The sequence below is a fragment of the Equus przewalskii genome, chromosome 14, assembly GCF_037783145.1.
Source record: "Equus przewalskii isolate Varuska chromosome 14, EquPr2, whole genome shotgun sequence".
NCBI lineage: Eukaryota > Metazoa > Chordata > Mammalia > Perissodactyla > Equidae > Equus > Equus przewalskii.
The window spans coordinates 31,461,100-31,481,357 of NC_091844.1; positions in this window are offsets into that span (position 1 = coordinate 31,461,100).

Here is a 20,258-nt window from a genome sequence, read left to right on the forward strand (position 1 = left end):
CTTGTTCAGACAAAAAAAAAAAAAAAAATGCAAAACGAAGAAATGATATTTTTCAGTTATCATATTTGACAAAAATGTTTTAAATAACAGTGACTGTGAAAGGGGCAGCCTCACATAATCATGAGCCCAGGCCCTCTGGAAATCCTTGCATCCCACGCTTTGAGTCAGCAATTCTGTTTCTGTGATAAAAACATTCAGAGCCTCTGGAATTTATTGTAGGGAAACAACTGAAATGTAGGCAAAGGATAACTACTTTACTATGTAACAGCTTTTCAGTTAATTCTCTTGGATATTCTAGCCACAAATAGGAATATGATTTTTCTCTCCTCCTTTCCAATATCCATGCCTCGTGTCTGGTTCATGTTTACGGCATTGTTTCACAACTTCCAGCTCCAAGTTCAATGATTATCATTGTTATCTGCAATCTTGCCCACTTCTCCGCCAACCTGTCTACCGACTCCCCACCTAATTCCTCCAGAAGCGAGAAGTTGCTGATTTGATTGGTCAAAACCAAGGAAACTGGCTGGGCCTTGTGTATTAGCGAGCAGGGTCGCTGTCTCTTGAAGGGCAGGTGGCCATGCTCTGTCTCTTTCGCCTCATGCATCTTAGGCGGCACTGTGCTCTGCCCTCACTGAGGACTGGCCTGAGCATGCTGCTCACGGCTTTGACTTCCTTTGCATGGAACCCACCAGAAGGGGACAAGACCCCAAGTCTGAGACTCAGCCTTAGGCAGCACCTGAGCTGCATGCTCCAATCAAGCTTTGACTAGAAAGGTCTGCGCTGGAGGTCCTTAGGCTCTGAGCCAGCCATCAAATGACCCTTGAGTGTCCTGCTTTGCTCCTTGTTTGGACAGCTGTCAGGAGCCTCACAGTGGGAGAAGTGATTGGAGAGATGGGATTCAGGCTTCCCTAGGATCCTCTAGACAAGTACTATCAATTTCCGCTAACACCACCCTACTCTGCTCATTTAGGTTTGGCCGGCAGGCTTTCACTGTCATGTCACACGGCAGGATCAGAGCTGAGTCAGGGCCCCTTCTGGCTACAGCCATCCCTTCTCAGCTTTCTTCTTCTATGGCCACCATGTGGCAAGGAGCCTCCTACCCTCTCTCCATGGCCTCTTTTCATTGTCTTCTCTCACAGTCAGTCCTGGAGGTATCACCAAGGTATGGGCTCACAGCCTTAGGGTGGCGCCTGGCACTGGGAACAAACCAGATCTTTTTGTGTGTGTGAGGAAGATGGGCCATGAGCTAACATCTGTGCCAACTTTCCTCTATTTTATGTGGGATGTTGCCACAGCGTGGCTTGATGAGCGGTGCTAGGTCCACACCAGGGATCAGAACCTGCGAACCCTGGGCCGGGAAGTGGAGCAGGCAAACTTAAACCACTACACCACCAGCCAGCCCCAGGGCAAACTGGTTCTTTTTGCCCCCCCACCCTCCCTCCCTCCTTCCTCTATTCTATCGGGTGCAGGCAGGAATACACTAGCTTTCCCTCCCTCGCTTCATAGAGGAGGAGACAGCTCCAGATTAAGTCACAGAAAATCAACCAAACAACCAGTCACCCCAACTGTCCGATGGTTTGCAGGAGCTGAGGGTGGTGATGCCCCTCCGCCCACATGCCAGGCAGAGAGAGCGGGGAGAGGGGTCTGGGCGGAGTTCCTGCCAAACGAGTCCTGCTTATTCCATTCCCTAGCTGTCCCTAGGGGTGTGGCCACAGGGGTGCCCTGGGCAGTGTCCTGGGAGCATCTTCCAGGGTTTAGAGGTGGTTGTGGATGTCCATTCTGAGCGTCTCCCTCACCCAACCCCACCTCAAAGGAAGCAGAGGACAGAAAGCAAGGAGAAAAACTGATACTCAGGGGAGAAATCCTTAAAGGCTGTTTAGACAATTTCAAACAGCATGAATCATTATAAACTTGTCATTGATAGAAAAGGGTGTTGGGGAATCATAATGGCCCTGGTGCATGCAGGGTGGGGTGGACCGCAGCCCCTTGTCCCCTGCCCACCCAACAGGAAACGGCTTCAAAGAAGCCAAGGCAACACTTAAGACTTCCAAAAATGTGGGTAATTGATTACCAGGCAAATTAATGTTTTGGTAAATTTGGTCTGCTTTGGAAATCAGCTAAAGTTTGTAAAAATCTTAACAGAGAAATGCCTGATTTTAGCAGGAATATCGTGTAAGATTTTCTGTTGATTATTGCAGTGGCTGTTGGTTTTATATTTCTATTATTTTTACCATATTAAACAAGCACTCTTCTATATCTAGATTTTAAAGCACTTCAATCAGTATTTTGATTTTGAATAGTATTTATAGTTAAAGTTTAATTTCTCCAAATCTATTAAAGAAAATTACTCTGGCATAACCTTAGGGTTTTTTCCGCCTACTATTAGAACTTCGCAAGTGAGTCTTTTGGGAGAAGATTAGGTGTTTTGCAATTCACACACTACTTGCTTGCTGGGTAAATGACACGATCCAAGAGAAAATGCTTCTATTTCTGTTGTCTTTTGTATATTTGTTAGGGACAGGACATCCTAATAAAGACAACAACAATTCTGGATTTTTTGACTCAGATTTAAATCTTAATTAGCTCTAATTTTGCAAGAGCACATTTTTAACTTATTAATTTCTGATTACCTAGGAAAATCAGATAATACTCTTCATATCTGAAAGCTGTCTAATTAGTAGGTTATCGTTCTGACAAGTAACTAATTGAAATTCACCATGAAGGAAAATTAAAATTAATGGCAGTTTTTCCTGCCAGCAGATTTTAGCACAGAGTTCACAAATCCATTTTAATTGCTCATAGCAACAAAAGAAAAACCAAAATTGCCCAGTAGTTCTAGAAGGAAGAGTTTAACAATATTTGTTTGTCCCTTTTTCCTTTTTTCTTCTAATGTTCCCTATCTAGAAAACACTTTGGAATTCCTTTGTTCTCTATGATAGATTATATCTGTCTTCCCCAGCATACGTTTGTGTGCATCATCCTGTGTTGTGCTCTTGGTTATTATAACGGCTGCACCCCCTGCTCTTTCCTGTCATCCATTCCTAAATGCCACAAAATGCCCGCTGCTAGGAGGACCTCCCCTCCTTCCATGACAGCCCGACAGAAACCCCTGAGAATGCTGGAGTCTTCAAACCAGAATTAGATATTCTAGAGTAGCATTATGTGGGAGCAAAATAAGTGGGCACTCACCACGGAGCCACAAGGCCTGATAATCCACTGTGGCGTTTTATTTCTTTGGGATAAGTTTTGTTCTCTTCTCTCGGTCTTTTTAAGATGCATAGGCTTCTCTGTACAATATATTATGCTTTAAGGTTAGTATGACTCCCAGAGCCCAGCCTGGCATTATATGAATCTCATTGTTCCCTCGATGTTCTATTCTCTAAGGTTGGCAAGGACTCCAGGAACCCCTGTCCTCTCCAGACTTTATGATCGGGAAGTTCCTATCAATCTTGCCTGAAAGTCAGGCTGTCAGTACATACCTTAGCCCTACATGCCCAGCTACCCTTTCCTTGAGCAGCCACCATTCACCAGCAGACTCTCTCTTCCCTTTCTGTGTGCTCAGTTCTATTTACACTTGCCAATGGAATTCATAATCGCAATTAGTCTTGATAGTTGGAAAAGAATTTGTGATATTGGAGTTGGAAACAAAGGATCTTAGCCAAGAAGATAAACAAGCACTTAGAAACTACCTAACATATCTCATATCACAGACTATAAAACCTTTGACCAACTCACCTTATTTAATTTAACCTTTAAAACAAGCGTGCAAGGTGTTCAGTTTTTACAGAAGCATAAAATAACATTCTAAACCTGCCCAGGGTCACTTGGATGATTGGGAACAAGAGTCTGGGCTCTGAAGCACATGCTCTTTCTCTCACCAAGCTGGGAAAGGTTAGGCAGGTGGAAACAAAGCAAAAGTACTCAAGACAGGATAGAATCAAGCAGACTTCCTTGGAGTAAAAATTTTTAAAAATGGACATTTATAATGATGTGAATTATTGCAAGTAATAACAATAATTGTGAACAATAATGGAAAAGTCGTGATGTTCCAGGCACTGTGCTGAGTATGGAATTATTCTCTCATTACTGTGAGGCGGGTGCTGCTGTTTTTACAGATGACACTGAGGACTGGCAAGGTTAGAGGCCTCACTCAGTGTCTCTAATCTGGGTCTGTCTTCCAACCTGCAGAGTCTGGCTCTCCCCACCACCCTGCTGCTGGTGTGTAGCTGTATCAGAGACATTGCCTGGGAAGACCACGTGGGACCAGCTGTGTCTGAAACTCTGCTGATTCTCAGGTGGGATTATGTGGGGAGCAAAATTGTCAGGCCTGGGATTTAAAGGACTATTCACATCATGAGAGCTCTCTAGTTTTTCAAAGCTGCGTCTTTCTTCCAATCCCACGTCACCACTAAGCCCTCTTTCATGTCAAAGAATTAGGGTGAGAGTTTCTGAAAAACAAGATTTATTAAACCCAGGTGTATTTTCAGCTAAAAAACAAACAGGATTTCCATTTTGGGTAAGGGCAAAGTGATGTAATTCAGACCAACCCTCCCACTGAGAATGATGCAAAAAGTTGGGTAAGGCTTTAAATCCATGAGTTCACTAACGATACTTAAAACAAAACAAAGCTTCATTGTTCACTTTTGGAGTATGCTGGGACTCAACTCATTACTCTCAAAACTAGTAAATAGAAGGAAAGAATCAATCATTTCTCCTTCCTTTCCTTTACAAAGTAACCAAACAGTTGATACCAAGAAGTTTCTCTTTATAGAAATATTCCAGCTAATAAGAGAAGGCATGATAGAATTAGAATACCACCATTGTGTGAACCCAATGAATTAATGGGTCTGGCTAATAATTATGAATGACTGATAACATCACAAAAAGAGAGACAACCAGACATTATGTGTCTCCTGATGGAAAGGCATACTACCACCTATGCCATAAAAATTGAATACATGCAAAAGTAAAAAGAATATTATAATGTTCTCTAGTATGTACTCATCCACATGGACTTATCATCCAGCTTCAATTGTTATCAGTTCATGGCCAATCTTATTTCATCTTCAGGGCCAACCACTTCCTCCCCCACCAACTGGATTATTGCATTTAAATTTTTATATATATTGCTATATTGCTGTCCATGGAGGTTCTAGAAATTTCCACTCCCATCAGTGATGTGTGAAAATATCTGTTTCTCTTATACTCTTGATGGTATGTGATTAAATATTTTCATCCTTGCCAATATGATAGGTTAAAAATGATATTTCATTACAGTTTTAAACTACATTTCTTGTATCATAATTGAGATTGAACGTCTTTTCATGTGTTTGAGGATACTTTGTGTTTACTGTGAAATGTCTGGACAAAATATATTTTAAAAATAAACAAATCTGAGTGACATCAGTGGACTTGATAGACAAAAACTTTAAATCAGCAATTTAAATATGCTCAAAGAGCTAAAGGAAACCATGTACAAAGAATTAAAGAAAACCATGAGAATGGTATCTCACCAAATAGAGAACATCAATAAGTAGACAGAAAAAATAGAAATATTGGAATTGAAAACTACAATAAGTAAAACGAAAATTTCATTGGGGGAATTCAACAACACATTTGACCAGGTAGAAGAAAGAATTAGCAAACTTGAAGACAGGTCAATTGAGGTTATCCAGTCTGAGGAACAGAAAGAAAAAAGAATGAAGAAAAATGAACCAAGCCTTAGAGACCTGTGGGATAACATCAAGTATACCAACATCTGTGTAATGGGAGTCCCAGAATGAGAGGAGAGAAAGGGAAGGACAAAATATTTGAAGGAATAATGGCTGAAAACTTACAAAATTTAATAAAAAACATTAATCTACATATTTGAGAAGCTTTATGAACTCCAAGTATAATAAATTCAAAGAGATCCACGTCTAGGCGCATCATAATTGAACTGTCAAAAGCCAAACACAAAAAAATTTGAGGGTAAATCTCATGTTGTGTTCTTACCACAATGAAAAATTTAAAATATGATTAATTTAGAATTTCAAAAAAATTTTAAATGGAGAAATTAAAGTATTCCAAGATAAACAAGACCTGTGAGTTTGTCACTAGCATAGCTTCTCTACAAGAAATACTAAAGGGAGTTCTTCAGGTTGAAATGAAGGACACTAGATAGTAACTCAAATCAACATGAAGAAATAAATATCACCAGTAAAACTAACTACGTAAGTAAGTGTAAAAGATGGTAAAAGTGTATTTTTTGTTTGTAACTCTTTTTTTCTTATCTTACTTAAAAGACAGTTGCATAAAGCAACACTTCTAAATCTATATTGGTAGACACAAAATGTATAAAGATATAATTTGTAACAATAATAGTACAAAGGAGATGGAGAAATAGAGCTATATAAGAGCAAAGATTTTGTATGCTATTGAAATTAAATGGGTAGTAAGCTGAGCTAGATTGTTATAAATTAAGATGTTAATTGTAGTTCCCAAGCAGCCACTAAGAAAATAACACAAAAATACATAGTAAAAAAAAATGACAAGGAAATTTAAATGGTATGATAGAAAATATCTGACACAAAAGCAGTCAGTAACAGAGGAATAGAGCAACAAAAACAACGTATGATACATTAAAAAATGGTAAAATGATAGATATAAACTCTTCCTTATTGGTAGTTACATTAAATGCAAATAGATTAAACTCTTCAGTTAAAAAGACAGAGATCTAAATATTTGCTGTCTAAAAGATACTCATTTTAGATTCAAAGACACAAATAGCTTGAAAGTACAGGATGAAAAAAGGTATATCATGCAAACAGCAAACAAAAGAGAGCTGGAGTAGCTATACTAATATCAGACATTAGTATATTAGTATAGCTAGTTTAAGACAAAAACTGTTACTAGAGAAAAAGAAGGACATTTTATAGTGATAAGTGGGACAATCCATCAAGAAGAAATAACATACACACATATGAAACTAATGACAGAGTCTCAAAATACACGAAGCAAAAATCGGCAGAACTTAAGGGAGAAATAGACATTTCAGTAATAATACTTGGAGATTCAGTACCCCATTTTCAATAATGGTGTGACATTTGGTCTTTGTCCCCAGTTCTTGGCACAAAGCTAGTAAAACCCTTGGAATTTCCTGAGTGATAGGAGTGTCTTTTTTTATTCATAAGAAGCCTCATTTGAGAACACCCAAGTTTATGTTAATGAGGTAACTTAGGGTGGGATCCCTATATAGCCTCAGGATGGGGCTGGTTACCAGAAAAACCAAGTGATTATATGGTTGGAACTTTCAACCCCACTCACCACCTCAGGGAAGGGAGTGGGAGCTGAAGACTAAGATTCTCTAAGAATTCTTGAAGAAGACTTAATGAGTTTCCGAGCTGATGAATGCATCCACATGCCAGGAGAGTGTCACAACCCAGTTCCATGGAGAATGAAGCTCCTGTACTTGAGACCCTTCCAGACTTTGCGCTACGTACTTCTTCATCTGGCTGTTCATCTATCTGTATCCTTTATAATAAACTGATAAATGTAAGTAAATGTTTCTTTGAGTTCTATGAAGAACTGCTCTAGCAAATTAATTGAACTTGAGGAGGGGTCGTGAGAACCTCTCATTTATAGCCTATCAGAAGCACAGGTAATAACGTGGACTTGTGCTTGGCATCGAAGTGGGAGCAGTCTTATGGGACTGAGCCCTTAACCTGTGGAATCTGACACTATCTCCAGACAGATTGAGTTAAATTTGTGGGACATCCAATCAGTAGCCACCAAGAACTGGAGAATTGCTTAGTGGTGTTGGAAAACATTCCAGAAACAGGTAGAACAACTAGACAGGAGATCATCAAGCAAATAGAAAACTTGAAGAATACTATTAACTAAGTACACCTAACAGACATCTATAGAATGTACCACCTAACAACAGCAGAATACACGTTATTCTCAAATACCATGGAACACTCTCTAGGATGGACCATATGTCAGGCCATAAAACAAGGTTCAATAAATTTAAAAGGACTGGAATCATACAAGGTGTGTTCTCTGACCCCAGTGGAACTAAATTAGAAATCAATAAGAGAAGGAAACTTGGAAAATTCATAATACGTAGAAATTAAATAATGACCAATGGGTCAAGGGAGAAATCATAAGAGAAATTAGAATATTTTGAGATGAATGAAAATACAATATACCAAAACTTATAGGATGTTGTGAAAGCTCAGAAAGATGTTGAGATGTTGTGCTCAGAAAGATAGTTATAGCTGCAAATGCCTACACTAAAAAAGAGGAAAGACCTCGAATTGAAAACCTAACCTTGTAATTTAAGACACTAGGAAAAGGTCAAACCAAATCCAAAGCAAGCAAAAGGAAGGAAATAATAAAAATTAGAATGGAAATAAACAAAATAGAAAATAGAAGAATAATACAGAACATGAATTAAATCAAAAGTTGGTTCTTTGAAAAGATCAACAAAATTGACAAACCTTTAGCTAGACTGACCAAGTTAAAAGAGAGACAATTCGAACTACTAAAATCAAGAAAGAAAGAGGGGACATTATTACTGACCTTACAGAAAAAAAAGGATTATAAGAGAATATTATAAACAACTGTATGTCAACGAACTAGAAAACCTAGATGAACTGAACAAATTCCTACGAAGACACAAACTACCAAAAATTACTCAAGAATAAATAGAAAATCTGAATAGATCTATAACAAAAGAGAGATTGAACCAGCAGTCAAAAAACTTCCTGCAAAGAAAATCCCAGGGCCAGAGGGCTTCACTGGGGAATTCTACCAAATGTTTAAAGAAGAATTAACACCAATCCGTCACAATCTCTTCCAAAAAAATAGAATAAGAGAGAATACCTTCTAACTCATTCTATGAGGTCAGTACTATCCTGATATCAAAATCAGAGAAAGACATTCCAAGAAAAGAAAACTACAGACCAATATTCGTTATGAATATAGATGCAAAAATCTTCAACCAAACACTAGCAAACCAAATTCAGAAGCATATAAAAAGGATTTATTCCAGGAATGAAAGGTTGGTTCAACATACAAAAATCAATCAATGTAATACACCAGATGAATAGACTAAAGGGGGAAAAAACCCAAATGACCACCTCAATAGATGCAGACAAAGCATTTGACAAAATCCAACACCCTTCACAATAAAAATATTCAATAAACTAGGGGTGAAAGGGAACTTCCTCAACCTAATAAAGAGCATCTATAAAAATTCGCAGCTAACGATATACTTAAGGGGGAAAAACTGAAAGCTTTCCCACTAAGATCAAGAAAAGACAATGATGTCTGCTGTCACTATTTCTACTCAACACTTGTACTAGAAGCTCTGGCAGGGGCAATTAGATGAAAAAATAAATAAAATGCATCTGGATTGGAAAGGAGGAAGTAAAACTATCTCTATTTGAAGATGACATGATTGTGACTTTGAAAAGGAGGTACTGGAATGGTCCTTGGCCATCTTCTAGCCTCATTGGCTTCTGCTGAGGGGCAGCTTGTCCATGGGTCTTGACATCTTCTTGGTCCCCAGTTGCATCTGCTACTGAAGTCAAGCTACTGATTGTCAGATTCACACTAACTTTATCTTCCTTGTCCCAAACACAAGGCCTCGTTGGGTCTGCTGGCCCTCTTGCCCACCTCCCTGCACCACAGTGGGGGCACATGCCTCTGTGAAACTGTCCTCAGGCCCATCCACCAAGATGCCTCACTCAGCCATGAACACATCACTTCCCAGGTGCCATCTTGGAGGTAAGTCTTTCAACTTCCCAGGCTATACCTGGGGGTGCCAGGCCCCAGTTTTCCCAGAGAGAGAGAGACCTATCAAGGCAGGAGATGGAAAGAAGTTTCCTGAAGGCATGGGGATATGGAGCAGTGATTTACAATGGGTCAATATTCTAAGAGATTATTCCTATTATTGGAAAGTGTTGGGAAGGACATCATCCATGGTGGAAAGAATCAGGGAAGAATCAGAGCGGTGTGGAAGGGAGACATATGAAAACTTTCATTGGCAGAGAGGACTGGACTATGGCAGGGAGGAAACTGGCAGAGGAGCGTCAAGGCTGTGGATAGGCCCATGTAGTAGAGGCTTGACGAGGTACGGGGGCCATGGCCTCAGCCAGCAGCATGAAATCTTTGCTCAGGGTTACAAACAGATCGCAGGGACGGTCACTCTAGTGCCCCAAATAGATACACCTGGAGACCATGTGCCAAGGGAACCAGCACCCAGCCCCTGGGACTGGGGAAGGAGGTGCACTTGCTTTAGAGACTCCCTTTCTGAAAGAATAAGCAACGCTTCTGGAGAAAAACTTCCAACGTGTCACCCACTCATGGTTATTAATAGAAACTGGTTTTAGACCTCCCTCCTTCAACTGAAGCAGGAAGGGGAGTCCACTTCCAGAGCCAGCAGGGGCATTCCTGCGTGCCAGGGGGTTGTGAAGCTCAATTACAATCAGTTCTACTCAGCACAGACGTCTCCAGTACTCCCGAATTCTCAGCGCTGCGCCATCACCGTAGATTCAGCCAGGATGTCTCATAATTGTGAACCCTTCCATAAAAATCACTGACTAAATGTGCAAATCAGTGGATTTAGCCATTATTTCTTTTATTCAACATGTTTATAAGTTGGAAAAAGGCCTTGGTCAGACCAGACCTGACTTTTGACTCCGAAAAGACCGACACTTCCCTTCCCTGCTCTATAAAGGATGCAGTGACTGAGGCCTAGTCTCCCAGCTCTCTCCCGAGTCGGGGCCGGAACAAGCGTACAAATGGGTGCTACAGGCAGTGAGCACCGTAAGTTCAAAGACAATGAGCTGCACTGGGTCCAAAACCTATAAAAGTGAAAAATGTCCCTCCTACCCCCCTAAGCCATTGGGCAAATACACACTTGCCCTCTAAGGTCGTTCTGTCTTGAGCTGCAAATTTTTATGATGTCTAAATAGGCACTCTGAGCAGAAAGAAACACAAAGCACATTATTTTATGGATTTCTGTGGATATAATGGGAAGAGTATTAATAGGCTTCCGTGCCACGCAGCCTACATCCAAATCCCAGCCCCACTCCTGGTAATCTTAACCCGCTTGACTCCCCACTTTCCTCTTCTGTAAAAGGGGGATGCTCAGATTCTCAGGCATTGCAAAGATTAAGGAAGGTCCATTCAAGAATGTTTGCACAGCGAGTGTCCAATAAATGCCTGTTCTTGTTCCTTCTTTGTGGAAGGAATTGATGACACAAACCAATTTAGGACCAATAGAGGACTCTTTGCACTGCCTGGGGACAGATGGACCACCCTGGGCTGATTTGATTTGATCTCACTCCTGGTTTGATTTGGATGACCAGTCTCAAGACTTCATCTAAATAGAATTTACTTGCACAATGGAGCCTTCAGCTTGAAAAGAGACAATTTGTTTTCCTCACCCTCTGCCATCTCAGCCTTTCTCGGCAATCTCCTGAATAATGCATGAACTCCTCAGAAGGCTTATCTTCATTGCTCCTCCAGCTTCAGCCATACTCCGGCAGAAAGCGGGTCATACATCTTCTCTCCATAGAAACTGTCGTGTCCTGGAACACAGCCTGCCTTCTCTGGGTCTGGGCCTTTCAGCTCCCAGGCTGACGTCAGTCCTGCCCTCCCTGGGGCTCTGCACACACTGAATAGGGGTTCTGCAGTGAGTCCCCGCTATGGGGCTTTCAATGGGTCTCGTGTGGGGAGCAAGGCAGCGGATGCGTCCATGGCACCAGCCATCTCTGATGATGTGGCCCAAGAACGCTTGGGTCACCAAGCCAAGTGCTGAGTTGGCGGGAATTCCTACAATCACAGAGTCTGGGCCTCCACGTGGCATAAAGAGGAACATTGTCTTGGGAGCATAAGACATGATGAGATGAACTAAGCTGGTGGCAGGACTGCTTATTATTACCTGACCTCGGTTGATTCTGTGCCCAAGCAGTGAAATATAGGCAATTCACGGAATTCTTTTCTTTCTTTGTTTCACGATAATTACACAACACAAGCTAAACAAGCCTGACACCAGTGCTATTTGTAAATGGATGTCTTACAGACCAAATTTCACAGTAACATTTTTTCTGTGTTGAAAGAACATCACTAAAATGTCTTATTCACTTCTTTCTTTTGCCAATTGTTTATATCTGTCCTGGCCTGCATGTCATGAATCAAAATATAGCTGAGACTAACCTGTGATTTCAGTTGGAAAACCACTTTAGTCCTAGGAGTGTGGCTACCACTGCTGGTTTCACATGTCCAACCCGAGCTGATTCCTCAGACCCAACTGATGACTGTTTACCTCACCCATGGTCAGTACCTTCTCTCTTTCCAAGTCCTCAGCACTGTCTCCAAGCTCCCTATTCAGTCAACCCCCTTCTATTATGCCAGCAAAGGATCTACCACCCAAATTATCAAGATAATTGGGGTGGGTACCTGTAAACTACTTCCTTTTCCTCTTTCCCACCTACAAACTTATTCACATATCTCCCTCCTCCCCCCCACCCCTACCCCCCTACCCTACACATACACATCTTTGCCTCCATCTCTTCAGACTCAGAGGACCAGGTGTCTGGTCTTGGGCTCAAAGCCAACCCTTCCCTGACGGCAAGCAGAAGGAAAGAAAGAAACTTGAAAAAATTAATGAAACAAAGAGCTGCTTCTTTGAAAAGATCAATAACATTGACAAACTTCTAGCAAGACTGACAAAGAAAAAAGAGAGAGGACATAAATTACTGACATCAGGAGTGAAACAGGGATATCACCAGAGACCCTGCAGACAGCAAAAAATAAGGGAATACTACAAACAATTCTACACACACAAATTCGACATGTTAGATGAAATGGACTACTCCTCGAAAAGCACAAACTACCACAACTTACCAATACAAAATAAATTTGAGCAGTCCTATAACTATTAAGGAAATTGAATCTGTAATTTTTAAACTCCCAAGAAAGAAATCTCTAGGCCCAGATGATTTCACTGGAGAATTCTTACCAAACATTTAATAAGATTTAACACCGGTTCTGCACGATGTCTTCCAGAAAACAGAAGAGGAGGAAACATTTCCCAGTTCATTTTATGAAGCTAGTATTACGCTGATATCAAAATCAAAGATAATATACAAAAAGAAAAGTACAGACCAAGAGCCCTCATGAATAGAGATACAAAAATCCTTAACAAAATTAAATTAACAAATAGAATTCAGCAATCCATGCAAGGAATTATACACCATGACCAAGTGGAGGTTATTCCAGGAATGTAAGCAGGACTGGATTAATATTTGAAATCAGTCAATATAATCCACCACATTAACAGGCTGAAGAAGAAAAATCACATGATCGTATCAATTGATGCAGGAAACAATTTTGACAAAATTCAACACCAATTTTTGATAAAAATTCTCAGAAAAAATGAAATAGAGGAGAACACTCTCAACTTGGCAAAGAGTATCTACAAAAAACCTACAGCTAACGTTATACTTAATGTGGAAAGACGGCATGCTTTCCCCCTAAGATTGGGAACGGGGCAAGAATGTCTTCTCTACTCAGGTTTAATAAGTTCTTGAAGTTCTATCAGGTGGAATAGGGCAAAAACAAATAAATAAAATAAAATCATACAGATTGAAAGGGAGAAAATAAAACTGTCCCTGTTTGCAGATGACGTGATTGCCTACATGGAAAATCCAAAGGAATATTTAGAAAAACCCTCCTAGAACTAATAAATGAATTCAGTAATGTCTCATATAAACATATAAAAATTATGTTTCTATATACTAGCAATGAACACATGGATGTTGAAATTAAAAATACTATACCATTTATAACCACTAAAAAGAAAAGAAATACTTAGATGTAAATCGAACATGACATGTACGGGACTTCTATGCTGAATACAACACAACACTGATGAAAGAAATCAAAGAACACCTAAATAATAGGAGAGACGTAAAGTATTTATAGATTGGAAAATGCAACACAGTGAAGATGTCAATTCTCCCCAAATTGGTATATAGGTTTAATAGGATTCCTATCAAAATCTCAGCAGGATTTTTAAAGAGATAGACAAGATTATTCTAAAATTTATATGGACAGGCAAAGGAACTAGAATAGCTCAAACAATTTCGGAAAAGAAGAATAAAGTGGAGGAATCAGCCTACCCAATTTCAAGACTTATCTAGCTGCAGTAATCAAGACAGTATTGGTATGACGAAGGGACAGACACATAGATCAGTAGAATGGAACAGAGAACACAGAAATAGACCCTCACGAACTTGCTCAGCTCATTTTTGACAAAAGTGCAAAAGCAATTTAATGGAGGAAAGATAGCCTTTTCAACTAATGATGCTGGAACAATTGGAGATAATCAACAAAGAAAAAAAATGACCCTTTACCTAAGTCTCACATCTTTACACAAAAACTAACCCAAAACTGGGTCATGGACTTGTATGTAAAATGTAAAACTATAAAACTTTTAGGAAAAAAACACACAGGAGAAAAATCTTTGAGATCTAGACCCAGGCAAAGAGTTCTTAGGCTTGGCCCCAAAAGCACAATCCATAAAAGGAAAAATTGATAAATTTGACTTCATCAAAATAAAAACTGTTTGCTCTATGAAAGATCCTGTTAAGTGGATGAAAAGACAAAGGTCGGGGAAAATATATTCAAACTACATATCTGACAAAGAACTAGAAGCTAGAATATATCAAGAACTCTCAAAACTCAACAGTAAAATAGAAAACAAGCTAATTAGAAAATTAGATAAAAGACGTGGAGAAACATTTCGTTGAAGAGGATGTACAGATGGTAAATAAGCACATGAAAAGTTGTTCAACATTGTTAGCCATCAGGGAAATGCAAATTAAAGCCACTGTGAGATATCGCTACACACCTATCAGAATGGCTAAAATAAAAAATAGTGACACCATAAATGCAGGAGGGATGCAGAGAAACCGGACACACTGCTGACGGGAATGGAAAATGGTACAGCTGCTCTGGAAAAACATTTGGCAGTTTCTTTAAAAATTAAACGTGCAACTACCATACGATCCAGCAATTTCACTCCTGGGTATTTGTCCCAGAGAAATGATGACTTATGTTCACACAAAATCTTGTACATGAATATTTATAGCAGCTTTATTTGTAATAGCCAAGAACTGGAAACAACTCAGATATCCTTCAAGGGGTGAATGGTTAAACAAACTGTGGCACATCCTTACCACAGAATACTACTGCTAGGATCTGAATGTTTGTGTCCCCCAAATTCATATATTGAAATCCTAACCCCCAAAGGTGATGGTATTAGCAGGTGGCGCCTTTGGGAGGTGCTTTCCGTCACAGAAGTGGAGCCCTTATGAATGATATTAGTTCCTTACAAAAGAGTCTCCAGAGGGCTCCCCAGCCGCTTCCACCATGGGAGGACACAGGGACAAGGCACTGGCTATGAACCAGGAAGTGGGCCCTCATAAGAACAAGACCGTGCTGGCGCCTTGACCTTGGACTGCCAGTCTCCAGAACTGTGAGAAATGAATTTCTACTGTTTATGAGCTATGCAGTCTGTGGTATTCTGCTATAGCAGCCTGAATGGATGAAGATAACTACTCAACAATAAAAAGGAATTATTAATACAGCTAAGAGCACCAACCCGGATGAATCTCCAGAGAATTGTGCTGATAAAAAACAATCCCAAAAAGTTACATACTGTACGATTCCACTTATATAACAGTCTTGAAATAATGACACAATTATAGAAATAGAGAACAGATTAATGGGTGCCACTGCTAAAAAGGAGACTGGAGAGGTGTGGCTATGAAAGGGGAACGTGGAGGATCCTTGGTGATGCAAATGTTCTGTCTGTATCCATGACAATATCACGGTTGTGAAACTGTTCTATAGTTTGGCAAGATGTTACCATTGGAAAAACTGAGTAAAGGAACAGGGGATCTTTCTGCATTATTTCTTACAACTGCAGATAAATCTACATTTATCTCAAAAGAAAAAGTTTAATCAAAAAACAAGTACAGAAAAAACAACTCATCCCTCTGCCCCTTCGAGGGCACCTCAGGGAAGATGGTTTTGTTTTGTTGAAGAGAGAAGTAGATGTGATGAAACGCTAAGGGAAAATAATTACACAGAGCAGAGAGAAAAAGCAGCAGAGAGAAAGAAAGATAGAAAGGGATGGAGAGGGAGAGAAAAGGAGGAAAAACTGGAGAGATTTAGATTTAGAGCACTTACCATCAGAAATTGATGAGAAATCAGATTTGGGCATAAGAAAAATTGTTTAGAGGATCTCAGGACATTTTTGTATGACATGCTATGTAACCCTGTCTTCGGAGTCTAGAAGAAAACTTCAGTTATGATCTGCATTACTTATCAATCTGTTTTTTTTTTAAGGTGGGATTTATGTTTATTTGGGTGTGACACCATGGCAACGGTGTACAAAGCAGCCTGGAACATTCAGGTCCTATTTAGTGGTTTGTCTGGGTTTTGGACCTTTAGATAAATTACCTCCTTAGAACTGTGACAAGAATGAGCTTTCACGATGACCATCCAATTGCTCGTGGTGCAAGGGAACAGAGGTCGGCCCAACAGGAACTGTGCAATCCTTAGAAAGTCTCCTTCAAAAAGAGGGAAATGGGGGCTATTCTGAAATCAGAATAAGAACCATGGGGGCATGGAACTTCAGGGCCCAGATGTGTGAAATGGAGAACCACACTTATGTCAGCTAGGCTGAGTCTAAGAAAGTCTGTCAGGAGATGCAGGCTGGGAATTAGTATTAGCTCTGTATTGTATACAAATGCACAAGTTCTGCAGATACTAGGACCTTTCATGGATGAGGAGGTCAAGGACAGGCATGACCGGACATGTTCAGAACCCCCATCAGGCCGCTGGAGAGTAGAAGGTCATGGAGGGGCCAGCAATCAAACAGACCACCTGCTATACCACATAGGTCCAGTGTGTGGTTAGACACCCCTCCAAACTCTGCAGGGGGCGGGGACCCGGAGGCTGGAAGTAGAGGAGGTTGAGAGGGTATGTGAGGCCCAGGCTGAATAATTACCTGTGGATGCAAAGCCACAGAGACCAGCTCTCTGGCAGAAGGCCTGCCAGCCCTAGCAGAGCGGAGACGTGCTGGAATTCAGAGTTCTCTGCTGCATGTCAAGGGAAAGGGGGGTTGGGAACAGGGTGTGTGGTCAGGACCGAAGGACTTCTGTAGCAGTTCATTCAAGGGCACAGCGGAGTGCTGTTTGGAAAGGCAGGAAGAGCTGCCTCAGATAACTGAGGACTAATGAATGGTCAAGTTCATGAGCAAACTTAGATTTCCCCAGGAAGCCTGATTTCTTGCCGTTGGGGAATCTAATTCAGAAGGTGGAGGAGAAAGCAGCTCCCCTCAGGGAACCTGACAGAGCTAATCGTGGGTTGAGGAGTTAACCGTGGGGCTGGGGCCGGAAGCGGGATGCGGACCTGGGCCTCAGCGATGATGCACGTGTGACTCAGCCTGCTGAGGTCAGATCCTGACAAGACAGGTTTGGTGGGTGGTGATGAACCACTGCAGTGGTAGATTGCTTTACATAAGAAAACACAAGAAGGAACAAGATTTAGGGGGTGGTGGAAGAGGATGGGGAGCTTGAGCAGCTGCTGGGAGGAGAAAGAGATTCTCAGGAGACTCTGGGAAGTACCGCAGGGTCACATGTTGTGTAATGAACTCCCTCCTCCGTGTCCTCAATTAGCCACCAGCAAATGCAACCAAACTAGTTTATTGAGAAGCTCGCTGGAGTATGGACATGAAGCATCTCTACTTTTTTAAATAACTGCTCTCCAACTGTGTGCTCCGTCACACTCCCCCTTCCCACTGGGTAGCAGCTCCCCTATCCACAGCTCATCAAGACTCCAGAACTTTTTTTACACCTGTAGTTTTTGAAACAGTCTCAATCCAGTGCTGAACACTCCAGGGCAGGCTAAAGTTGTGGCCCCAGAAGCTAGGAGTTGGGGATGGGCTGGGGATGGGCCCACCTCCCCAGTCACTCCCGCTCTTGCCATTCTGAACCCAAACTCTGAGAGGAGACAGGGAAGAGGTCCCCCTTGGGGTCCCTCTGTGGGGACTCTTCTAGGTAACACTGACGGGCCCCTGGTGGCCTCTGAGGGTCAGACACCCAAATGCTGTCCTGTCTTGGGCCAGTAAGGCCTCCTCCACGCAAGTTCTCTGACTCAGGTTGTTCGCCTCTCAGAAGATGCCGCTCGGGTCCCCTCACCTACAAGATGGCTCAAGCCTAGCCACCTCCTCTGGTGTCTACTGAACTGTGGGAAACCCTCATATTTTTGCTGAGCCAAACAGCGGGGGTGCAGCTGTCCGGCAGGCACCCTTCTAGAAGCTCTGCCGTCTCTTTGCCACCACTTTCTCCAGAGTCCAGCAGGGTTAGAAGCTCTGTGGGTCCAAAGACTCAGCAAATCTCAGAGAGAGAGTCACCAGGCCCCACCTTGGTGGAGGAGGCTCCATGTTCTCCTGGGCCACCCGCCTTGAGTGTGAGGTGCTCCAGTCACCCCTCCAGCCTCAGCTGCCCTGGCCCCACCTTGTATTTCATTCAACAGCAAAGTGCTCCTATTTTCTGTGCACTGGAAATTTCCACATTTACAGGTCCTTGTGTCTTTCTTCCCCCTGGACACCTGGAAAACGCCCCTCTTTTGAAATCACGTCCGTCTTTAGTCCTCTCCCACTCAGACTGGGCTAAGCATCCCTGTTCTCTGCTCAACCCCACCTTGTGAACACACATGTTTCTAGCATGTGTCTCATGATATTAAAACAACACCTTTAAGTATTTAGCTTTCCACATCAGTCCGTACATCCCTTGAGGACAGAAACCGGCTTTTTGATTCCCATATGTCCCGCATATAACAGCTTCTGATTCATAGAAGACTGTCAGTAAGTGCTTGTTGATCAGACTACAGAGAAGAAAGAAGGGAAACCTCTCATCTTTCACAAGGAGGGGTGTGTGCCACAGACACTTCAGTTTGGGGAATGCCAGCCTCTGACGCCTTCCTAGGTTCAAGAGTGGGAGATGAGGCCAGTCTTTCTCGACTGAAGTTAAAAAAGCCACATACTGTCCTACAGCCCAGGTGGGTGGCCCAAGTTGAGCTAACAGGAAGCCCTGCCCAGGATTTAACCCGGAGGATGGGAAGTCAAGACGGGCAGGCCTGTGTCCTGGGGCTGTGATGGCAGCAGCAGGATGCTAAACAGGCTGGTCCTGGGTGTGACCTCGGCCGAGGTTCCTGGCCTCTTGCCCACTTCCCCAGCCTCGCCCTCCAGGCCCCTCACCAATTCTATAATCTACCAAATATGCTTCCACTGAAATCCTAAAAGTTAGCAGAGGGCTATTCTCATTTGCCAACAAGGGCCCTGACTAGTACACTTGTCAATAAATGCTAATTTCTGCTTGATCTTGAAAAAGATGTACATACACATACGTGTATCAAAAGGTAAATATATATTTAAGCTAAATATATGTGTAATCTATATATTCCTTTATGTATATTTAATTTAAAGATAATCAGTAGTAGAATAAAATGGGATGTAAAACTTACTAATTACTAAACAAAAAAAGAGCAAATGAAAGTTGATCAATATACCAAAAGATAGGAAAAGAAGAAGAGTAGAAACCTACGTTAGCATAAGAATAAAGAAGTTAGATCAATATTGTCAGTTATCATAATAAATATGATGGGGCTACACTGCCCATTTAAAACAGAAGGGCTCTCAGAACTCTAAAGGATAAACCCAGCACCCTTTCTGCACTGTAGACTCTTGGACTGGCTCTCCTGACTTCCATTCCATCCTCCTATCGGAGAGGTCATAAAACTAAAAATCACTTTTTTCAAAGGTCTTCAAAGGGACGGTGCTGGGTGTAAATTAGGTTGGGCCAATAAGATGCCTTTGAGGAAGCTGCACTACTTTGTAGGTGTAGGTTAGGTGGAGGCCACTTTCCTAGTGCCAGTTGACAGGAAACAAGTCTGAGCAGACAGGAGCATGGCAGTGGCTAGACCTGTGTTTCAGCTTGGAACGGTGAGAGGTGGTCGTGCTGGAAGCAGCATCAATAGCTTCCTGACCCCAGTGCAGTAACTTGGAATCAATAATCCAGCAGAGGCCCCCAACCTCCACTCCTCCAGACTCCCGTAATGCTTCAGTAAGCACCTATTCCCTGTGTGAAGTCCCTTCCCGCTTGAATCATGTAGGGTGGTTTCTACTTTCTCCA